The sequence below is a fragment of the Nylanderia fulva genome, unplaced genomic scaffold (assembly GCF_048542155.1).
Source record: "Nylanderia fulva isolate GAGA-0341 unplaced genomic scaffold, ASM4854215v1 Scaffold30, whole genome shotgun sequence".
Taxonomy (NCBI): domain Eukaryota; kingdom Metazoa; phylum Arthropoda; class Insecta; order Hymenoptera; family Formicidae; genus Nylanderia; species Nylanderia fulva.
Window position 1 is genome coordinate 906,231 of NW_028190369.1, and position 21,409 is coordinate 927,639.

Below are 21,409 nucleotides of genomic sequence, written 5' to 3' on the forward strand. Positions count from 1 at the left end.
AATAGGTTTAAAACTACATCAATAGATTTGAATTAGAGCAGCAAAAGTATATCGCTGCAGGCCATCTGCTGCGCAAACTTTTTAGATTTATTTGAAATCGCATCATCAGCTAGACAACGGAATCTAATATGTTCTACTAGATTTTCACGGTGATGCGATGGGCTCATGTTCACGGCTCATGTTCCTGAATATTATTTTACCTGAAAATGAATGGAAACGAATTTGATATCCTGAGGTGACTTGGTTTCCGGTTACATATTCTGATCTTGCCGAGATGTCGAAAGTATAACTTTGTGGATTAAGATCGTGAATTAATAATTACTTTTTACAATGGAATATTTTAAAAATTGATTAAGAAATCGTAAATCGCGTTTTTGAATTATTTTATATAAATTATTATTTGCATTATTACAAGAGAGAAAAAATAATATCCACAATTAAATTGTTTTCGTATTTTATGTTAGTTCATTACTTTTTATATTTTTATGTCAATTCAACTAAATAAATATGTATAAAATTAAATTTTACTTTATTTTTATAATTTGTTATAAATTAAATGTAAATTCCTAAATTAATGTAAAATTAAATTACACGATTTAAATACGAGAAAGAGAGAAGAGAAATTTACAATGTAAAAATTAAAATATATAAATTCTTGTGTGATATAAAATAATTTCTTTTCGTCAGGAATATAGATATTTAATATACTGTACTAAAATTCTTAAAATGCAATGTAATCATGTAACAATTTTTGTTCGCCAGCAAAGAAACGTCGCGTATTTTATTTCGGGCGTATATACTTTCACTCTTTTCTTTAGCATGGTCACCTCCTTCACATTTAAATAGCGGTTCACACTGGTCGGAGGAGCCGCAAAAGTCCACTTAGTGGTTCCGCACGAACAGGTCCCACACAAAATAAGAGGGCCCTACAATTGTCCACTTTCCGACATTCATTCGCCATCATTGCTCGTGATATCATCGTTTTCCATATAATGAGAATCTCTTTTTCGTAATGAGAATCTTCTTTCCACTTTTCATTTTTCCACATTTATTTTTCTGCAGAAAAGTTCCTTATAACATTACATCATTAATCATTCACGCTATAAATTATTTTCTTTTTATGCAACGACAATCATGTATTTGAATTTTGATAAATAACGAAATAAAGAAAAAATAATTATATATATATACATCATATTCTTGTTTAAATATAATTGTTTAATTCCTTCTTATTTTTGTACTTTGTGAAAAAAAAATATATATATTTTTTTTCTTGCGTACATAAAATATAAATTGTTGCGAGTGCTTATTATAAATACGTAAATATTTGTGCATAGGCAGCACATTGATACAAAAGATTTGCATCGTAGTCAGCGAAGAAGAAGAAATCCTCGCTATAAATATTAAAAGACGAATTCTTAGAAGAATAATACGGGGCAAAACATCCGCGCTGGATTTACGAGGCATTCCTCTTGCGCCGCGGCTGCATTTATCCGCCTTTTTCGACTCTACAGTAAAGTACGGTCATTACCACTTGTACTTTTGTTGCTCTCACCGCGCACATTTCAGCCTCTTCGGTAACTTCATCCTCAACGACCACGATGGAGGAGAGGTAGGAGAGAGGCAACAGAGAGCAGTCTGTGCATTTTAATTGTTTGCTATGCAGACAACTGCCGTTCCAAGCCTTACGGTTTACATTCTAAATCTGACCGTTTGGCCCTTTTGGACGATTCCGCCGAGATGCATTTCGGAGCCCTAGAATTAGCGTGGCGTGGGGCCCGCGATAGATTGCAGGGTTGCAAACGCGAAGACGACCGACGGAAGAAACGAAGAAGAAGAATGACCACGGAACACTCAAGTGTGGGAACGGCGAAGATTGGCTCACATGAAGCGTGACTAGTAGTGCTGGCAAGATTGAGCGATGAACATTCCTTCTCTTGCATTTTTACATATCAAATATATTTATACAAATTATAGGAGGCTCATTAATGTTTGAGAAATAACTTGTTTGTCAATTTGAATGATTGATTTGATCCGCTTGGCGTTAAAAAGGAAATTTGTAATGCTAAAATCAAACGTTTATCTCTATTTTTTATTTCTATACGATGTCTAGAACTGTCAGGTGATTTAAATGGACATTAAGGTCAAAAGACTCGTGGGACCATTACATTAGTCTAACACGAAGGAAGATTTGAGTTACAGATTGTTGACGAGAGCAGCACAGGCATGAGAAACAGTAGCAGCTGTTTGTTACGTGTCCACGAGTAAATTATCACATTTCTAACCATGTAAAATCGATCTTTAAACACTGTGTAATACTGTGTTGCTGATGCAGCCACCGCTTCCTTGCGGTATGGACGAGATATGAACGCACGCGGCACTTTTGGTTTACATAATGCGAAAGTGTTCTGAAAAAAAATGTAACAGGAACGGTCAGTTATTATTTAAATTTCAGTCACACAAACTGACCCAGTTCCGGTGGGAGCCGGTTGAAAGAAGGGCTGCGAAAAATTCCCATCGCGAAGGCCGCGGCGACGCAAGAATGGCGGTTTCACTTCGTCTCGTGCAATTGCGTGTCGTGCCGGCTGAATGAAAACCTGTCGACGATGAAAGAGGTATCGATGGTCAGCCCACACGCTGACAAGCGGCGGCTTCTTCGCAGTTATATAATTTGCGCGCATCGCGAGAAACGAACGGTACTTATACAGTACCGCAGACTGTGGTCGGTATCAAAAGTCGGTCGAAAGCGAAATTCCGGTTTCAAGTGTAAAATCCTGTTGCAACGCGACACATGTCGGAGAGATTTATCCGACGTGAACAACGACACAATGTCGTTAATTCTCCATTTTCCCCATTAATATAGTGACATGCAACTATATGCGAAATCTCTAACTTATTCATGCTAGAAATAGTTACCATAAAGACTGGAACTAATATTAAGATCGTTGCTTCAGAGGTTCCATTTTGTATATCAAAAATATATTCTCATTGAATCGATTATCTAGATTGAATGAATAAAAAAATTCACAATAAAAAAAACGAGAATGATATTTTGTTAATATTCGGTATCAATTCAACGAGCAAAGCTTAAAAATGGGCGACTAAACGAGGCGATCGTGAAAACACGCACGATAATAGACTGCGTACAGATTACACGCTGTTATAGATTACGCTCGGGAACCCGCGTTTCACGGAAAATCGTTCGATAATAACGTGTCGATAACGCGAGCGTCGCAATTTCGTGCGCGCGGATTCAAATTTGCACTTGTGACAAATGACCGCGCGAGTCCCGAGAGGGAGTGATAAATCTCAAGTAGAATCGTCGCGGTCGACGTGCATGAGCAGGCAACCGGTTCAGGTGAGTCCGGATCATGATGATGTAAGTTTCACCGCGATCGCGGAAGATCGATCGATATCGCCTGATAAATCCCATTATTAATGCGCGAGCGTATAGTAAGAACTTGATAAATTGCTGGCACTGGGTACACGTTTAGTAGTGACGATACCTACGCCCTTAACACAAAACGACCCCTTCAAAGGCCGCAGGGCGATTTATTTGCCGGTTTGCCGCGATCATCTCGTCGTATTTACACACGTACGTGTACACGCGCTGTCCTCTTTCGTTATCGGAGAAATCGATAACATATCCGTGGAGGCTCGATAATGGGATAAATTGCGGTCGCCAGGCTCTTTTTTGCAAGCAAATTGCAGGATGGGGCAATCGCAGAAATTAATTTAGAAAATATAAGTTTATAAAAAATGTGTACAGGAAGAAAAAAAAGATAAAATGTAATAAAATAAAAAAATTAAATGCAATAGTACACAAATTAATATTTTGAAAAAATTCTCTTTTTAATACATTTAATGGCTTTCTTTATTACATGTAATATTTCTGAGTAAAAATTTGTACTAAATTATATGCCTGCAGACAGACTATGGAAAATGGAAGTTATCAAACTCTTGATCTTTTAAGATCACCTTGTAGCACAAGTCATTCTACCTCAAATATCCAGCAATCATCGTATTCACACATAATGGAACGGCTGCGCAACTAATTTCTGTACATCTCTGATAATACTCCGGCATTGCCGCAAATAATTCGTGAGCTGGCAAATAAGAGGGAATCGCGAGACAATCGCCCCGATATTTACACGGTTATAATTGACTCTTCCGTGCACGCGACGCTTTGTGGCTCACTTTAAAGCCGTCCAAGACCGCCTTATTCGTTTCAGAAACAAAGTGGCCTGCATTTCTGGAACGTCTATCGCTACGAAGGATCGCAATGAGAGACACGTATGCACATATGTATCTCCAATCGCCGCGCTGCGCCATCATTGTGGCGTGATAGTAGCTGTTATTTCACGGCGCGGACTCCACGCTGCAGCCGGCTGCAGGTGCAGCTACCTCTTCACACTCGATCCTTAGACATTTCGGTGTACATTGTGATCGAGTGATATAATAAAGCCCGTGGGAAACGGATAACGGGGCCACCTGACGCAACGCTTGCAAGGATATATATTTATAGCGCATGTGTGTGTTAAAAAATATATATATATAAACGTCTTGTATCTGGTACAAAAAGAGGTTGCGAGTCTTGCATTCAAGATATAAAAGAGAAAAGGGGAGAAAAGAAGAATTGATTCCGACTTATAGATTGCTACGTCAATAACATATGTAACTTTTTTCTTTTTCCCAACATAACAGCAAATATATTCAAATGAAGATTCAAGTATTAAGCGCGAAAATAAGAATTTTAAAGGAATGATGTATGTTTGTAATTGAAAATTAAAAGCGTGCGTTAATAACCATATAATATAATCATCATTTGCATTGTTACAGTTACATTCATCAACTCGACAATGGGCGATGCATAGAAATAGATAATGCATACCAGATGATAGACAGATTATTAGTTACCAGATGACAGTCTATGAGTCAGTAACAATTAGAGATGTCATTAACGTTGAGAAACCTCCATACAATATGTGGAATTAAAGTATCATAGGGGCTGACGGGTTACCGAAGATTACAGTGTACAACGAAGCATTAAGGCAAACCCTTTCCGTGTATTCAATTCAGTATGCCATTTTTGAACTTGTAAATTAATAGTGCCGTCGTCACTAGACAGACAACGAGGAAAAAAAGAAAATATTACGAGGACGTATAACGAAAACGGCGCAGCTGCAAGTTATCAGTAAACGAGATGTGTGTGCATAATGATAAATCATCACGCATTGTATAATCTACACATTTGAAATAAGAAAATTATTTTTATACGCATATTTATAATGTTAAAAAGCTTTTTGAAACTTCTTGGAAATCACGAATCTGGATTTTTTCAAATAAAAAATCAATGTAATAAAAGTGTTTGTTTCTCTTCATCTTCCTGACAATGAGTCGTACAATACATGAAATGACATTCAATAAAAAAAGTATAAAAGTAATATATATTTCCTATTTTTTATATTCATATAATATCTTATATAAAATGTATATAGTTCTCTTTTTTATTTTTAGAATTTTCTCATTTTTTAATAACAGCGCATCGGCTGTTTTAACACAATTATCACTATTGGTTCTCACTTATTTCTTATTTAATAATAAAGGGGATAATTGGCGACCTCACGCAACGCTGTAATTTAAGAGAAAAAAATTGCGAAAGAGAGAACGATTATTGACGGCGTGAATTTTTAGCTTCACCTACGCGGTTGAATCACGAGAGCGTCACGCGCGAAACACGCATACACTTTCTGGGTGTATCTACAACGTTGGAAACCCTACGAGGTATTCGAATTGTCGGTTCTCAACGGGACATCGAGGCCGGTACCCTGCAGGGCACGGCGTGGTGCCACGGCACTATCATCCTGAGCTTTCACCGGCGTCATCATCATCGTCATCTGGCGGCTCTTATTCTTCCGGTCTCTGGACTTAATGGACGGATCTGTCATAACCCGTTTCAGCACCTTCGTCAGTGTCGACAATGAGTCGCAATAATGACTTGCAATCTACCGCCAAGATCATAGGCGGTGATTTCGCGGAAATAAAATCGCTAATATCGCGGAGCATTCGGGACAGAGATTAAAGTCTCAATGAAGATCCCGGCAGAGAGCCATCCGATTTTTGCCGATTGCATCCTTTCATACTTGATTTCGGCTGCACTGACTCGACCTCATCGAATCGAAGAGAAACGATTAATTCAAGTCTCATTCAATACATAATTTATTTACTGTCTAATTTCAGAAAATCGAGAGAGTGAATGAAAAGATTGGCAATATTAGCGAGACATTCAACAGCTTCACCGTCAGATTGACTTTCGGTATAGTAATATAACGCGGTATCATATTTTTCATCCACGCAGCGACTTTCACAACTTTGCTTCATATGCTCTCGCAGTCGCGCGAATCGATTTCACGACAAATTACAACCGCAAACGAGCGTGCAATAGATTCACGACTGCGACACGCGTGTGTGAGAGAAGAAGAACCGCGGCACGCTCGGGCTAGCCGTCCCACGATTTCTCACAATCAAACGATCCTCTTTCCGCCGCTTTGAAACGCCCCGACGCACCTTCTTGGATTAAACATCGCCCATCGCCGACGATTAATAGCCGTCACGTCGCGTTTCGCTTAACGCCGCACATTCACGGGGCGACCTGGGCACGCACGTGTGCATGCGTGCACACGCGTTCACCGGGGCCCGATGTTGTTTCCCCACTTCGCGAGAAATGGTCCCCGGGTTGCGACACAATGCCCGACAATTCCTGCAAGTAAACGCGTTTACATATGCATACAAAAGCCGCAGTTTCCGCGCGAATGGCGGCCACAAGCTGCGCTTCGACTCGCGAAAAGAAAATATCGTCGCGGAACGACGCCAGAATACGACGCCGACGACGAAAACGACGACGACCACTACGACTTGCACACGTGCATCCATAGAAATGTCGTCGGAAACCGGCGCGGCGTTCATTTACGTAGCCGACTCGGATTAATGGTTCCCTCTCGGATCTCCCCTCCGAAAGAGATGCTGTGCAAGAGACACGTAATCGAAACTCTCGTTCGATTCCTGAGTGGGCGAGGACAATTTGCGACTGCGCAATACGTCTCTTAATGAGCGCGAGATTTATCTGGTATTTGTATCCGCATTTGCAAGAAGGATGTATGTTCCAGCTGATTGACTCGATGAAGTGTCAATTATGAAAGTAAACTGATGTTAAGACATTCTTAAAAAAAGATATAAATACATGTCTATTTTTATAATATACAGCTATAGTTAGATAAAAATATCCTTGGTGCTATTTTTAGATTAAAGTCTAAAGTTTATAAAGATCTCATGCAACTCGGGATATGACGCGACGATTGCAAAGTGCAATAATTATTCAAAAATATTATTCAACTAAAGATAGCTTTTAGAATCATTTCTCATATTTTCTTCATCCCTAATAAGTATATGATATGATTAATTATTACTGTTTTAACATTAAAATGTAAATAATATATCAAAATGCCATAAATATATATATATATATATATATATTTATGGCATTTTGATATATATATGTATGAATGTATATAAGACACGATTATGTCTCTATCTAAAGAAAATGATGAAATTTAATTTATTATTGTATTAATCATCGAAATGACGAGAAAAGAGATATAATTAACTTGTAACGCTTTAATAGCTGCACTAATGACAGATCTGCAATTAATGGAATCTTCTCAAGAAGATTCCTGAGTTCTGTATCACTTACTCGCGTAGAATTTCAAGCGAATGGCTTTCTTTAATCTCTATAACTATGGGGAAAGTTTTCTTTGCATCCCTCCAAGTTCAAAATAAGCATCTTTTAGAACAGACGGATTATTCATACCAACAAACAGTTCGTTGTTCCGATGATGGCGATCATTTCGCATTCGCGCCGCGCAATAACAATTCAATAATGATATCGCGAGGTTAAACTTATCACGCTCAGCGTTTCATATCAAAAATTCCCTGTGACTTTTATTATTTGAACGAAGCATATGATGATTTAATTATTTATCATTAGATTTATTCGCCATTAATTTCGCGATGATATTTATTTAGCATCGTTCATCAAATCAAGTGAATGAACCCAAAGAGCAATACACTTTTTCATAATTAAATTTCAAATATCGATTATAATACTTAAATACAAATTAAATTAATTATTTGAACCATTTTAAATAAAAACAATCTCAAAAGTATATCGTTATTAAATTAACGGTTTCCGTGACATATTCGCGAGACATTCGATTCCCGGAACCTTTTTACATTAATGTGACATTGTAACACCGTGGTTAAAACGATGATGGCGAATAAAGTACGTTACTTAACGATCCTCGTTTATACGATTTCCGTAGGATTTAAATAAGATCAGAAATTTATATCGCGACGCGCGCGTGTGTCGTACTATTAAAACGACATAATTTATATCCGCGCGGATTAATAGCTACCATAATTCCAAAGCCGAAATGTACCGAGGGTCGTAAGTCACCGCAAGACCACTCGGCACCATTCGCGGTTCCCCGATCGCGGTGAGCACAGCTCGCTGCGCCGAATAAGATACGTTATTTAATGGTCGCCGTATTTGTACTGGTGTGCACACTCGGAAACGGGGCAAGAAGAAGCGCCGTTTGGTACTTCGCTCGGGACACGGGACCAGGAGCGAAATGAACGAAGCCATCCTTCGCGTCTGAATTAATGGCTCTCATAGCTCTGCACGAGCCATAAGTAATACTATTAACTCGCGGAATATCTCCGCGTAATCGCGTATCGCGCGTCCATGATTATATCACTCGCGATGTCGCATGGGATATACACGTCAGATGTTGCGAGACGTTAAGTCACCGCGTTTTCATTTATAGAGAGCGAGGAACAATCGGTGTTGGCCGCGTTTACTGCAACGATGAAATACAGGAGTCTCGGAGAAGGCGCTTAATGGAAGCCTTTATTACGCGATAAATATACGTTTATATATCGATACACGGTGCAATATAATATATAGTATAATCTCGGAAATTTTCAATGCAGCATTCTAAATCACTCTCTTATTTTCAGAAGAATTTTATGCGCGAGAAATTCATTTCACTATAATACTAAAAATAGTGTCATGTTTCCATTGAACGTTAGACTAGTAATAAAAGAGACGACGACATATATGTATATTTCTCTCGTAAAGGTCTCTCGAAAAATAGATTTGAAAAATTGACGAGATAAATGTGACTCGAGCTGTCATCGTCGAGAAGAATCGATCCTTCGGTGACATAAATGTGCACCTCGTGTTCTAGGATATCAATTACACTCTCGTCGTATATATATATAGCCCTCGGCGCGAAAATGTCATTAGAATCAATAACAGCAACCCCCTCCCTTCTTTCTACTCAATTCGCATACGCACAATTCCACCCTCGTCGTCTTCCGATCGACCAACTTTTCCCGATGGCGCTATCATTCTAGGGAGTATTGTGTTCCGCTTCCTTGCGCCACCGAACTTTTCCCACCCTTGTCCTTAGCCTCGATTGCCGAAAGGCACGAGGGACGCGCCCGAATATTCAATAATTCACCAATTTCACGAACATGAGCACGCGTGCTCGATTAAGACGTCTGAAAAATTCGGACAACGGGAAGTCTTCGCTGGCCGATCCTTTATCATTTTCTGGCAGATAAAATAGTTCACTTTGTGCGTGAAAACTGTATCTAAATAAATTTGCAAAGTCCCTAGAGATGGGTAATCCTATGAAAGAATTTTATAAAAGAATCCGATAATTATACATAAAAGATCCTGCACATAATATGACAAATATTTTAATTAAATTCACGCAGCAGACTTAGTCATAATATTCTAGATATTTTCAATCTGTTCAATATATCCGGATTTTTATATATCATCATCGTAGTGCTGCGGGCGATATTATCCGCAGCGTGACTCGTATCATCGATATCAACGAGAACGAGTTTTCATTTTTCTCCATTTTTCGTCGGGAGCGAGGTAATATTTTCGTTACGAGCCTCGGGACTTCCTAGTCCCGTCAAGTTACTGGAAGGACACGGCAAATCCCGCGGCATCGCCCGGGATCAGAAAGGGTGGTGGAAAGAGGAATTGGAGACGTATATACGGCGACGGAAATATATATATATATATATATATATATACACGTGGCCTAGAGGGTTCAAGGATGTGCGACGTTGTCTTCCGCAGGGGGTGGATTTGCCTTGGAGGAATCCGCGGTCTTCACAGAGGGAGGGAACCATCCCGTTAAGCCACCATGATTCCACGAGATAAACCCCCATATTATGTCGCGTGGGATTATGCGGAAAACCAGCCACGAGACGCGGCGACCCGTTATCTTTGTGTGCGAGACTCGCGGGGTGTATTATATATATATATATATATATGTTATGTATATATATACGCGATACAATTCTGTAGGTGTATAAAGATTTTACGGGCGCGCCACGTCTCACAGAGAGATCGTGTCTTCTCGAGAAAAAAAATTTCCCCTCGCTTCACTGGCTTCTACAAGAAGAAAATTAAGAAAGCTTAGGATAAGAAAGGGTGCGTACGCTTGCGCACGTACGCACCCTTTTATTATTTTCCCGCTGACGGCTTCGTGACAAACGAGCCAAGACATATTTGTGCTATGAAAATATAATCTCGTCAAGAGACTATGCGAAATATTGCGTTCGCATTGATATATGTCTGCACTGGTTAAACTAAATTAATCATTATGCATTCGATATAGGCACCCTGCATCGCGATTTCTATTAGGAAAAAAAAAATTAATTTTTCACGAATTTTCCAAATGTTTAATTATCTCGAGTTTCAAAAATTCTCGCATCACGCCTAGGTTTTTAATATCCGAAGGCAAGATTCGCGCGGGATCGTTACGAAAGCATCACTTCCGCCGATGACCGAGCATGAATGGTCCGTTTATCGGTCGGGGAAAAAATCCGCTATAAAAAGACCCGAGTATACAAGCCGTATTTAAGGGATTTTAAGGAACCGCGACGAGTTTTCGTCGGTGCCTTCGGGGCCTGGGACGCATTTTTAATTAAGCCGTAAATCGAAGTGCCGCGGTCCGCCTTTATTGCGGGCCTAAACTATATCGGTCGCGCGCTCTTAAAAAGGTGCAACACGAGACAAAATCGACTTGCGTCGCGCGCGTAGAACCTCTCACTGGGAGGCGATCCTTTTTATCTCGAACCACCCTCGGAAAGACACGCGCGATGTTCTGCATCGTTCGTCGTAATGATCGGCCCCGCTGCCAGGAATGTCGTAAAACAGAGTCAAGGTGGTCCGCAGGGATGATTCGAGCGTCCGTTCCCTTTTTTCCTTATTCTCTCTCTCTCTCTCTCTCTCTCTCTCTCTCTCTCTCTCTCGTCTATATAAGTCAACGCTCTTAAACCTTAATGTCCCGGATTTCATTGCCTTTTATTCTCACGCGAGCGCGATCGTTAACGCAAAGGTTCGAGGAGACACATGGAATTCGCGGAGTGCACGTGACAGAACGCGCTTATGGATCTCTCGATTATCGGCGAGCCTACATATCTACCTCTTTCTTTCCTTCTGCTGATACCTTCTTAAATATGCAATTTATTGTCTTATTTCTTAGATATATTTTTTTACTTTCTACACTACAAATTTAGAGATGCAATAAAGATTTTCGTTAAAAAAAAAGAAAAACTGAGAGCGACACTCTTTTGATGCATAATTATGTAGATTAGAAGCGTTACAAATAGTGAGCCGAAACGACGATAGAAAAAACATATCGAAGAAAATGTCTAGCAATTTTGAGCGAAACGTTTGGGGTCTGCGTTTGTTAATGCAACTCAGGAATAAAGCGGCAACAAAAGACGAATGCCCTATCACTGTTGAGTCATACTCGCACCTCCGTTAGCCACTTCGGAAAGAACAACAGGCGAGAACAACGCCAACGCGAAGAGCTCAAAGGAGAAAACGGAACGACGTATAAATACAGGCGAGAGAAGACGGCGAGAGAGGGCGAGAAGGACGCATAGATACAGGTCGCATCCGTTGCAGCTCGTCGCCTTCCACTTCCATTTGAATAAAAGCAACGATAAGCACATCCTTAGAGTCGCTCGCAGTTTCTGAATTGTTTCCGCTTCTTAAACCCCCGACAAATTTATTATAATAACTACCCTTAAAGCCGGCGGATCTCTCTCGCAGTTTGCCCTCTTCGTCTCTTCCACCCGTTGCCACCGTCTTCGGGTTCCGCAGTCGTTTCTTCGTCCCTTTCTCTCGCGCTCTTTCTCTCTCTCTCTCTTTCTTTCGCTTCCTATCCACCACCTCTCACGCTGCTTCTTGGCCTGCGCACCAGACGCTTCCACCCCACTGTCTACCCTGAAAGTGAATGCGCCTCTGTTGTTCATACCCGTACCTCTCCTCGTTGCCCTCTCCCATGCCACCGCCTTCGGTTTTCTCTCGCGAGGAAGAACTCCCTTTTCTCCGGGTAGTCGCCGGGCGAAAGGAAGGATCGCTCCCGCGAATAATGTGTTTCTCTTTTACCACGTGGCGAGGAAGCCCTGGGATAAGGGAGACCGAAGAAGGAGCATCAGTTGCAATATTCTCTCAGCGCGCGAACAACGTCAAGTTTTCTGAATATTTCGAGCCGGTTTTTACGGTCCAGCGCGCGGCAGTTAATCATTTTACGATAATTATACGCTTTAAAACCAGGGAGTTGGATAATTCTCTTCTTATTAATCCGGCAGACTCAACTTGATACTCGCGGTTTATACAAATATATTTATAGTGTACGCTACATTTAATTTTATATATACAAAACATTATATTAATTAGAAAAAATATATACCTCACATTTTATGCGCATATTGCATGAATTAAAACAGCTAGTTATTAATTATATGCATAAATGTAGATTTAAAGAAAAATCTGCATGACATTATAGCAAATAAACAGAGCGCATAAGAATATGTGCGCAAAATGTTTACGAATTAATTAATAGTATATTGTGTATCAAGTGCGGAAAGTTGACAATTGGTCACGAGTGAACAATTGTCAATCCGCACGTGATACACATACTATTTTGTATTACAAGTGCAGGCAAAGTGGCTTTGTGCTCGTTTTCTGTGCGCGAGGTGGCCGATCGCACGCCGCCATCTTGCGGCGGCGTGAGAAATCGGCCGCTTTCCGCACAGAAAACACGTACACAAAGTGCCACTTTGCCTGCACGTGTAATACAAAATAATATTAATGAAAATTTGAGTAAACTGCAGAGACCCAAAAAATCACGATTAGTTGCAACTATCGAATATATACCATCGAAACAATTATAGTACTACACTCCCATTGTCAAACGAGGGCTGTCGTCCGTAGGAAGTTCTATTCTAAGACGATCGCCGCCTTAACAAAGAAATCGGTGTTTCTCATCGAAGGAACCGCCATCGCGACCTAAGCAGACGTGTATATAGAATGTGCACGCGGTTCACTCTTAATATTACCCGCGGTAACAGCCGTGTTATGGTATTTTTTTCGCCCCACGGCCGCTGAGAGCAACATCGCAGGAATTATACGCGGCAGGTAGAAGACGACGGACAAAGTGGAAGACAACGAAGAAGAAGGGAGAAAGAGAGGAGAGAAGAAAGACCCTGAAGCGGGTGGTTGTCTTCGTCTCGGCATGGTATTTACGACGTCATTTCCTCGCTGACTGTCAATAATTTCCCTGGGGGATGCGCGGAAGACACTATTTGCCTCCGCCGCGCGTCTTTGGACGCAGCTAACCGTCATCTTTCTGTATCCACCTATCTCAGCCCGCGCCACTTTTTTCATCTCCCTCCCGTTTTTTGAATTGAAAAGACGTCGAGAACGAAGCCAGCCGAAAAGTAATATCGTAGAGATGGGAGAAACGTGTGTACACGGCTCGATGGAGCTCGAGATTGATTATGCGCTTTCGATAATTCACTTCTATGCGCATGATTTATATACATATGTGCTGATTTTACCTCAAGTCAGTTTCGACATTTAAATGTCGAAGCGTACGAGCGAGAATTACAGGCACTCATTACTTCGATCGATCTAACCTTTCGAATTAATGACAGCCTTGTTAATTCCAGATTTAATTATCCATCTTGCGACAGCTGCTTTCTGTTAAATAATACGCGTGTAAAAGCGCGAAAAATCATACGGTGGTAATTATAATTAATACACACGCACAGATAAGTATCTTATATGTCATATATTTGCCTATTTCTCTCAATCATTGAATAATTATATGTGCCTGGAGCAACAGGACGGGGAGGAAAATATCTTCAAGTATATTGTATTTTGCTTAGGGAACGTGGATATTAACATAAGATAAGAATGACATTAGCTTAAAGGATAGTTTTAATAAAAATATTTAGTTATGTATCGCAATATTGCAATAATAACAAAATCATCGAATAAAAAAAGCACGCGTATGCATTCCATTGGCCTATTATTTATACTTTGTTTCTCGCCATAATTTTTTCTCAAAAAAAAAATAAGAAGATAAAAATCAATAAATAAAGAGACCTATAATCGTGATTGATACGATAAATCATGTTGCCGATGAAAAACGCACGTTTTTTTCAAACATTTATAATTATATGATAATTATATACTTAACTTATATATCGATCAGCCTGCGCGCTACTAGTTATTATGCCGTTCGTCCCTTTAAAAACAGTTAAACGCGAGGAGACTGCGGCTTCAAGAACCAAGGCAGCGCTGCCTAATGAAGCATCTCCTTTAACTAATTTACAATCAGCGTTTTCCTCCCAGGCCGGTCGAGACGTGGACGGGCGCGAAAGAGAGAAGCGGAGCTGAGAAGGACAAGGGCATCCAAGTTCCGTATACTTTCTCCGTCCCCGAGATTATCGCCGCCTTTTCTCACGACCCACTCTTTAATTTTCGCCATCGATACCGTAGCATCCGCTTTAACTCATTAGACTCAATCAATTATACGGGCGTACGATTACTGTAGTCGCCTCTTTCCCTTTCTCATTCTCACTCTCACTCTGTTTCTTCCCATCCGCCGTCCCTCCCGTGTCGTCCTGTTCAACAACCCCGTCTTAATCCCTCGACCGAGACCCCGAGTGGTATCCCGGGATACTAGGGTTTACCAAGGTAAACCTCTTAGCGCTCCGATGCCACGGGAAGTCAAGGTCGTAAGACACGTGACGCGTCGCGATCCACGAAGAACCTGGCGAACGATATTGGCCGAATCCTGCATAGTTCTAAACACACCTACCTGCAACAAAAAAAAAGAATATCTACATTAATACAGTTCATAAAAACAAGAGTGTTTGTTTTTAACGTCATATTATAACAATGTACATTCTATGCTTGATGTGTATAAAAATTCTACAGATTCTACGCCAAATATCCTGTAGATTCCATTAATGTTTTTTTTTTAATAACAATCAAATATTCTTTTTAAGTTATAATCAATAATCAATACTCCAGTTGAATTGTAAAAAAAAATTAATTGAAGACACTGATTTCTTCAGCAAGGCCAAAACAACGAGAAGCAAAAGCAGGCTACAGCTCGCTCTATAACAAGCAGCCTGGCTTTGTTATCCCAATTTAATGCACACGCGGACATATCTGAAAAGGCGTTACAGCAGGGTGGCCCATTTGTTCTCTACATGTCCAGGGCCGTAATGTCATACGATAAGGCGCGGATCGCCATAGTGTGTTAGCCGGCAGTTAAAGCCCTATCGCTGTACATCTCGTGTTATTCGTCAAGGCGTGACGAGTGGGTGGAATTTTTATGTCTTCGAACTGGCAACGTTTCTCTCTCTCTCTTTCGCTTCCAAAATCGCTTAAATAAAACTCGATAAGTTAACGTCGAAACACGTCGCTATAGCCGTCCATTACGATTAACTTGATGAATCGGGCACTCGAACACACTATTGCGATGAGCGCCGACGAGCTATATTTAATGCAAACAAATTAATTTAATGGTTATCGATTTCACATGTGGCTGCTATAACAGCGGTAATAACAGCGTAATATATATGTATGCTCTTTGCTCGGCGAATTAAGAGAATTTATTAATAGAACGAATCATACAAATGTATACTAACAAATTCGATTTTTCGTACATTAGAATTTTATATTTTTTATATTATAGATATAAGTAAAAATTCAGAATTGAAAAATATATACCGGTGCATTGCATCAGTCAAATTCATTTACACACATTTATTAAAACGTTATATTTTATATTTTAATTAAAGTTAAATAATTCTAGCTTAAATTGTAAATTTGTCCTAAACAATATTTTCCGATTTAATTTTAAAAAATTAATCTGAAATAATAAAACGTAATCATTATGACGTAAATAATATCGAATTCTGCGTCAATTTATAATACATTCCAAGTGTATTTAAATAAACATATTTATACGCAAAATGTATATATATATATATTATATTATATTATATTAATACAATAAATTGAATTTGATTATTATCGATTATTAATTCTTTTCTTACGTTTTGACTGAAATAAATCTTTTATAAACAAAGTTAGATAATTGTATCGATGTCACTGTGTCTATCAAATACTACCAATATGAGACTTGAAAAATTTAGAAAAAGTGCATGGAGAAATCATGCTAAGGAAAGAGGCGTGGTAGAAGAAGAATGTCGATTCGTGATATTATGCAGGACAGAGTGACAGGAAACGGTGTAACATCAGCCGTAGGCTCCATGTACGAGGGTGGAATATGCTTAACGTTAATTTGTACGATAAAAGAATTATTGATTTTTACTTAGGCGGCCCAGTCAGGGGTGTGAGAGGGAGAAAGAGAATGCACGGATAGGGGAACCTTGCTTTAAAGTGGAGGTACTAATGAGACGCTTTTAAACGCATCGTTATGCTATCTCACGACTGGAACCTAAAGTTAAAGATATCAGTCGCTTTATATACACGCACGCGAGGAGCATTTGTCACTTAACATCGCAAAATATTTTTAACAAACATAAATATGTTCTATAAAAAAAATATACACATATCTTAGGATTATATCTCCAAAAAATGTATCCCTATATTAATTTGAAGAAAACCGAAACATTTATATATTCTCAACAAAATATTTAGCGCATTGTAGTTTTTGTCTTCTTAAATAAATGATGTGAAAAAAAATATTCCTCTTATTTTTCAAAAACATATACATAACATCGTTTTCTCGATTGTAGATTATTGGACTTGAAAACTTTACTTATATATATATATAGTCTAGCGCGATATTAATTAACGTGATCGGCCCGAGCAAGTTCTGTTCGGCTGTCAAGTTTTTACATGCTCATGTAAAAAATCGCGTATACATTATGTGCATGCGAACCGTCGCGGCTTTGCCGCGTCTGAAAATTTGGAGTAATAGGAAAACTCCTGAGCGGAAAAGAAGTTCAATCTAGCCATGGCGAGGGAGAAGCTTGGAAAAGCTCTTTGGGCTCCTTTGATTCCAACTCGACCCCTACCACCTTCTAAATCTTTTCCCCTCCTTCTTTACCCCAACCTCCGTCTCTCTCAACCACCGTCGCCTACGACTCCATAACGTTTTTCACGATAGGAAGAAGCTTCCAAAAGTTGCTTTGCCAAGTTGCCCTGCGGCTGTGCATCGGGCCAGTCTCTAAAAATCTGACTTTCTTCCTCGCTTTCTTTAACCACCGTTGCGGATAACCGTCTACGGTCGGGATGGATGTTCTATCTATATTTACTGTAGGGAAATGATGAAAGAAAAAAGTGATGGAAAGAGTCCGGCGTATTCACATTTTAGCGATCGTCGAAAAGCAGAGATAAAGAGAAGAGTTGCACATTTAAGGGTTTGCAGTGAAATTATGTTTTCCATCTAACTGAGATACGATTCTTTCTCTCGAATGTGTTTGCATTAATTAAAATTATAAACAAATGTTAAAAAAGTGACGTGAAAAAACAAAGCGCATTTATAAAGAAATGATATGTAATCCTGATGAGAAGATTAAGAAAATATTTTATCGATTTGCAATAATTTCATGTCATAATAGAGTCTCGCATTATTTTATTCGAAAGCTGTACAATTATATCATTCTGTTCTTTTAAAGATTCAATCTAAATTTTACTAAATTGATAATTATATATTTTCACCTTTCAAGAAAATTCATCCATTTAAAAAATCATTCCACGACTAGATACATATTTCTTACATCTCAACGATTCTTTCCACGGTTAATCATTAAGAAACACACTCAGCTTGACGAAAATCGCATATATCGAAAGGCATCGAATGATCGCGAGTATAAGGAAAGAAATAATGAAAGCCCACGTCGGAGGAAAGTGCTCTCTGTATTAACAACACAAGGCTCTCTCTCGAGCGACACGAAGGTGCGAAGAGGGAAAATATAGTGCTTCCATATCCGTGCGCGGCTGTCTATCGATTCTCAACGAGTATAAAGTACTGCGATTCCGCCCGTCGCCGAGTCGACGGAATAAATTTGCGCTCGCCCGGGTAAAACGGGGTGAGAGAGCCCGCGGAGTGCAGGCGGGCGAACGAATCGGGTAAAAGGGAGGGTGCGATGTCGGAGTCGCAGGACACCCGGCAGGCGCGGGCGGGAAAAAAAAGGAGAAGGAAGAGTGGTACGCGAGAGGAAATGGAAGAGGCGTCGGAAAAGCCGGAGCGCGCAACTCCAGACTGCGATGGGAATTTTCGAAACTACCTCGACCTCCTCCGCGCACGCCATTTCCTCAGTCTCGCACTTTTCCGCCCCTTATATTCGCGTTCTCTCCTACCTTTCTCTCTCTCTCTCTTGCTCCGCGATCGAGTATCAACCAGTCAGCGAGGGAAACGCGTGCGTGTACAAGCGTTTGTGTAGGTTTCACGTAATGAGAAATCTGGCATGCACCTCAAAGTTGCTTAGCTAGACGGGCTTTTAAAACCCAGAGTTACAAGTTGCTTGATCTTTATCGCGCGAAAAGTCGCTTCAATCCGGTTTAATACTAATGTTGGATAAGTATAGAGCCGAAAGCCGGTTATATTCGACCCACGATCCCGATAATAATCGGTTACTTGACACAAAATTTCATCGCGCGTATAATTAAGATATTAATCAAATTATCAGATAATTAAAATATTTGTATTGTATACCTTGTTATAGCAGATAATGAGAGAGAGAGAGAGAGAGAGAAATAATAGACAGAAAATATAAATGATTATATAATTGCAAAATAATTTAATTAAACATATCGTTTTCTTCACAATTTTTGTTTTGTACCATCTCTTTCGATATGCTTCAACATCGAGCGATGAAATATTCTTATAGAGATCGTCGCGCCCAGAATCATGTACGATGTTATTCGCAAAAGATCCTTTTGTTCTTAAATCACCCCTTTCCTTAAATCACCCCGTCGTCGTTTTGCGGCGGCGAAAGCAAGCAGTCTCCTTCCTTCCCAGGAAGGGAAAACTTCCCTTTGGCGGTTGGATCGTTACGGCAGCTGATTGGCGGGAATCTTGTTAAAGGTTTGGTTTGAATAATCGCCACTCGATTCCGTCGATTTTCATGACTCGCGTAATGACGCGTAGAAATCCGCCGTCACCCTTCTGCCCTTTCACGGACAATAATTTCAAGAGTCGATTTCTTGCACGCCGTAAGCATCCCCCTCAACGCGATCGTTCCTCGTTATAAAGAAATTCAATTTTATGTTACATATTCCTGAACGCGCGCGATTCACCGGTAGTATCGAGGTCAATTTATGATCCTGTCCGATCTCGCAAAACTCGATCCCGTTATCTTTGCATTTATATACAACATCTTCATTCATGCGGAATAGAAATAAAATGTTTTGCTGTACATGAACAAATCATATTTTTAATATATCAAATTTATATTTATATACAGGGTGTCCGGTAACTAACGGATCAATGATTAAGGGCGGATTCTCTGGCCAATTTGGAGACGATTTTTCCTTAGCAAAAATGTTGAGAAGTCAATAATTTTCGAGTTATGAGCGATTGATAAAAATGGGTTTTTTGAAAACTAAACGTTTTGGAGCAAAATTTTAATTTGAGACTTAGTTATCGACATTTTCGCTGAAGAAAAATCGTTCCCAAATTGACCAAAGAATCCATTTGTAATCGTTGGTCCGTTAGTTACCCTGTAAGATGCATCGTAAAAAGAAAACAAATAAATTATTTCCTCCATAAGTGTGATTTTAATAGCCAGAATCGACTGGAAATTTCATTCAATTTTTGCCGTCGTTTCAATTCGCTGAAAATCCGCGGCAAAATCTTCAATCTCAAAATTCTGCCGCGCGCAAAGTGTTCGCACAGACTCAAGTCGCAGAAGTTTCCCTTAAAAGGCACGATCGCGATGACAAGGGACACCACGACTGATCCGTCTTCCTGGATGTCGCGTGAATAATTTAGGGCGTATTCGTGCACCTAAACCCCGGGATTACTTAAATTTTCAGGAGAGTATTCCATCTCTCTCTTTCACCGACGCGGCGCGAGAAAAGTTACAAATATGTTTACGCGACTCTCCGCAGGTGCGGCGGTTTACACGATTATCCATATCCCTTTTCGGCGCGTCGCGCGACGAAGGGCAATTCCGGAGGACGAAAGGGCGGAAAGGGGGTGGCGAGAACGGGGATGGAGAGAACGAATAAAACGCGTATCGGAGGTACACGAAAGCGCGCCGCGGCAGATCAATCTTCCTCCCATTCTCTCTCTCTCTCTCTCTCAGCTGGATCCTCCTCACCTCCACCTTTCGGCTCCAGTCATCCACCTTCTTTTCCCTACGTAGACATAATCCCCCCCAAACTCTCCGAGTTCCTTTTTCCCTCCCTTTTCCCTCGCGTGCACACGTGCGTGATACGCACGCGTGTGCCTGGAAGAAGAAAAGCGTGTATATATCCTGGGAAGAGTTCCTCCTACCGGGCTCGCGATAGAAACCACCTTCCGGATTTATCGGGCGTGGGCTATGCCATTATTTCAGGGATTACTTCCGACGTTACCTGAAATTTTTCACTGCCTCGTACTACGTCTTTTCTATTCCGACTCGGAAGGGAAAACGCGGAATTCGCTACACGAGGGAGAAACGGCGGAATGGAAATTCCAGATCAGCCGAAGGTGGAGGTGAAATTTCGATCTCGAGGTAGGATCCTAATCGGCTTTGCTTCCGTGTCACTCTCTTCCTTCCTCTCTAGCTCTTTCTTCCTCCGTCTATCTCGACGAGACCTTCGCCGGCCACCCTTCTCAATCGTTGTCCTCCTGAGCGTGAGCATACGAAATTGAACGAGCATCTTTAACGAGCGGCGTGCACCGGCTCGATAAGGATGTTTGAGCGGCAGGCAATGCGGGACCTCATTTCCCTGTGCAAGCAAGAAATTTTATACTTATTGAAGCCCGTGTTA

The 21,409-nt window shown here is 40.3% G+C and overlaps 1 protein-coding gene and 1 long non-coding RNA gene across 3 annotated transcripts in view; both read right to left on the reverse strand.

Moving 5' to 3' along the window:
- The window catches only part of MESR6 (misexpression suppressor of ras 6), a 593,526-nt gene that overhangs the window by 400,107 nt on the left and 172,010 nt on the right, over window positions 1-21,409 (reverse strand). The gene's annotated exons all lie outside the window — the stretch shown is intronic.
- The window catches only part of LOC114930575 (uncharacterized), a 55,962-nt gene continuing 48,765 nt past the window's right edge, over window positions 14,213-21,409 (reverse strand). For both annotated transcript variants that reach the window (XR_014925116.1, XR_003819480.2), the window contains one exon: window positions 14,213-15,266. This is a non-coding gene — a long non-coding RNA (uncharacterized LOC114930575). The remainder of the gene's footprint in view (window positions 15,267-21,409) is intronic.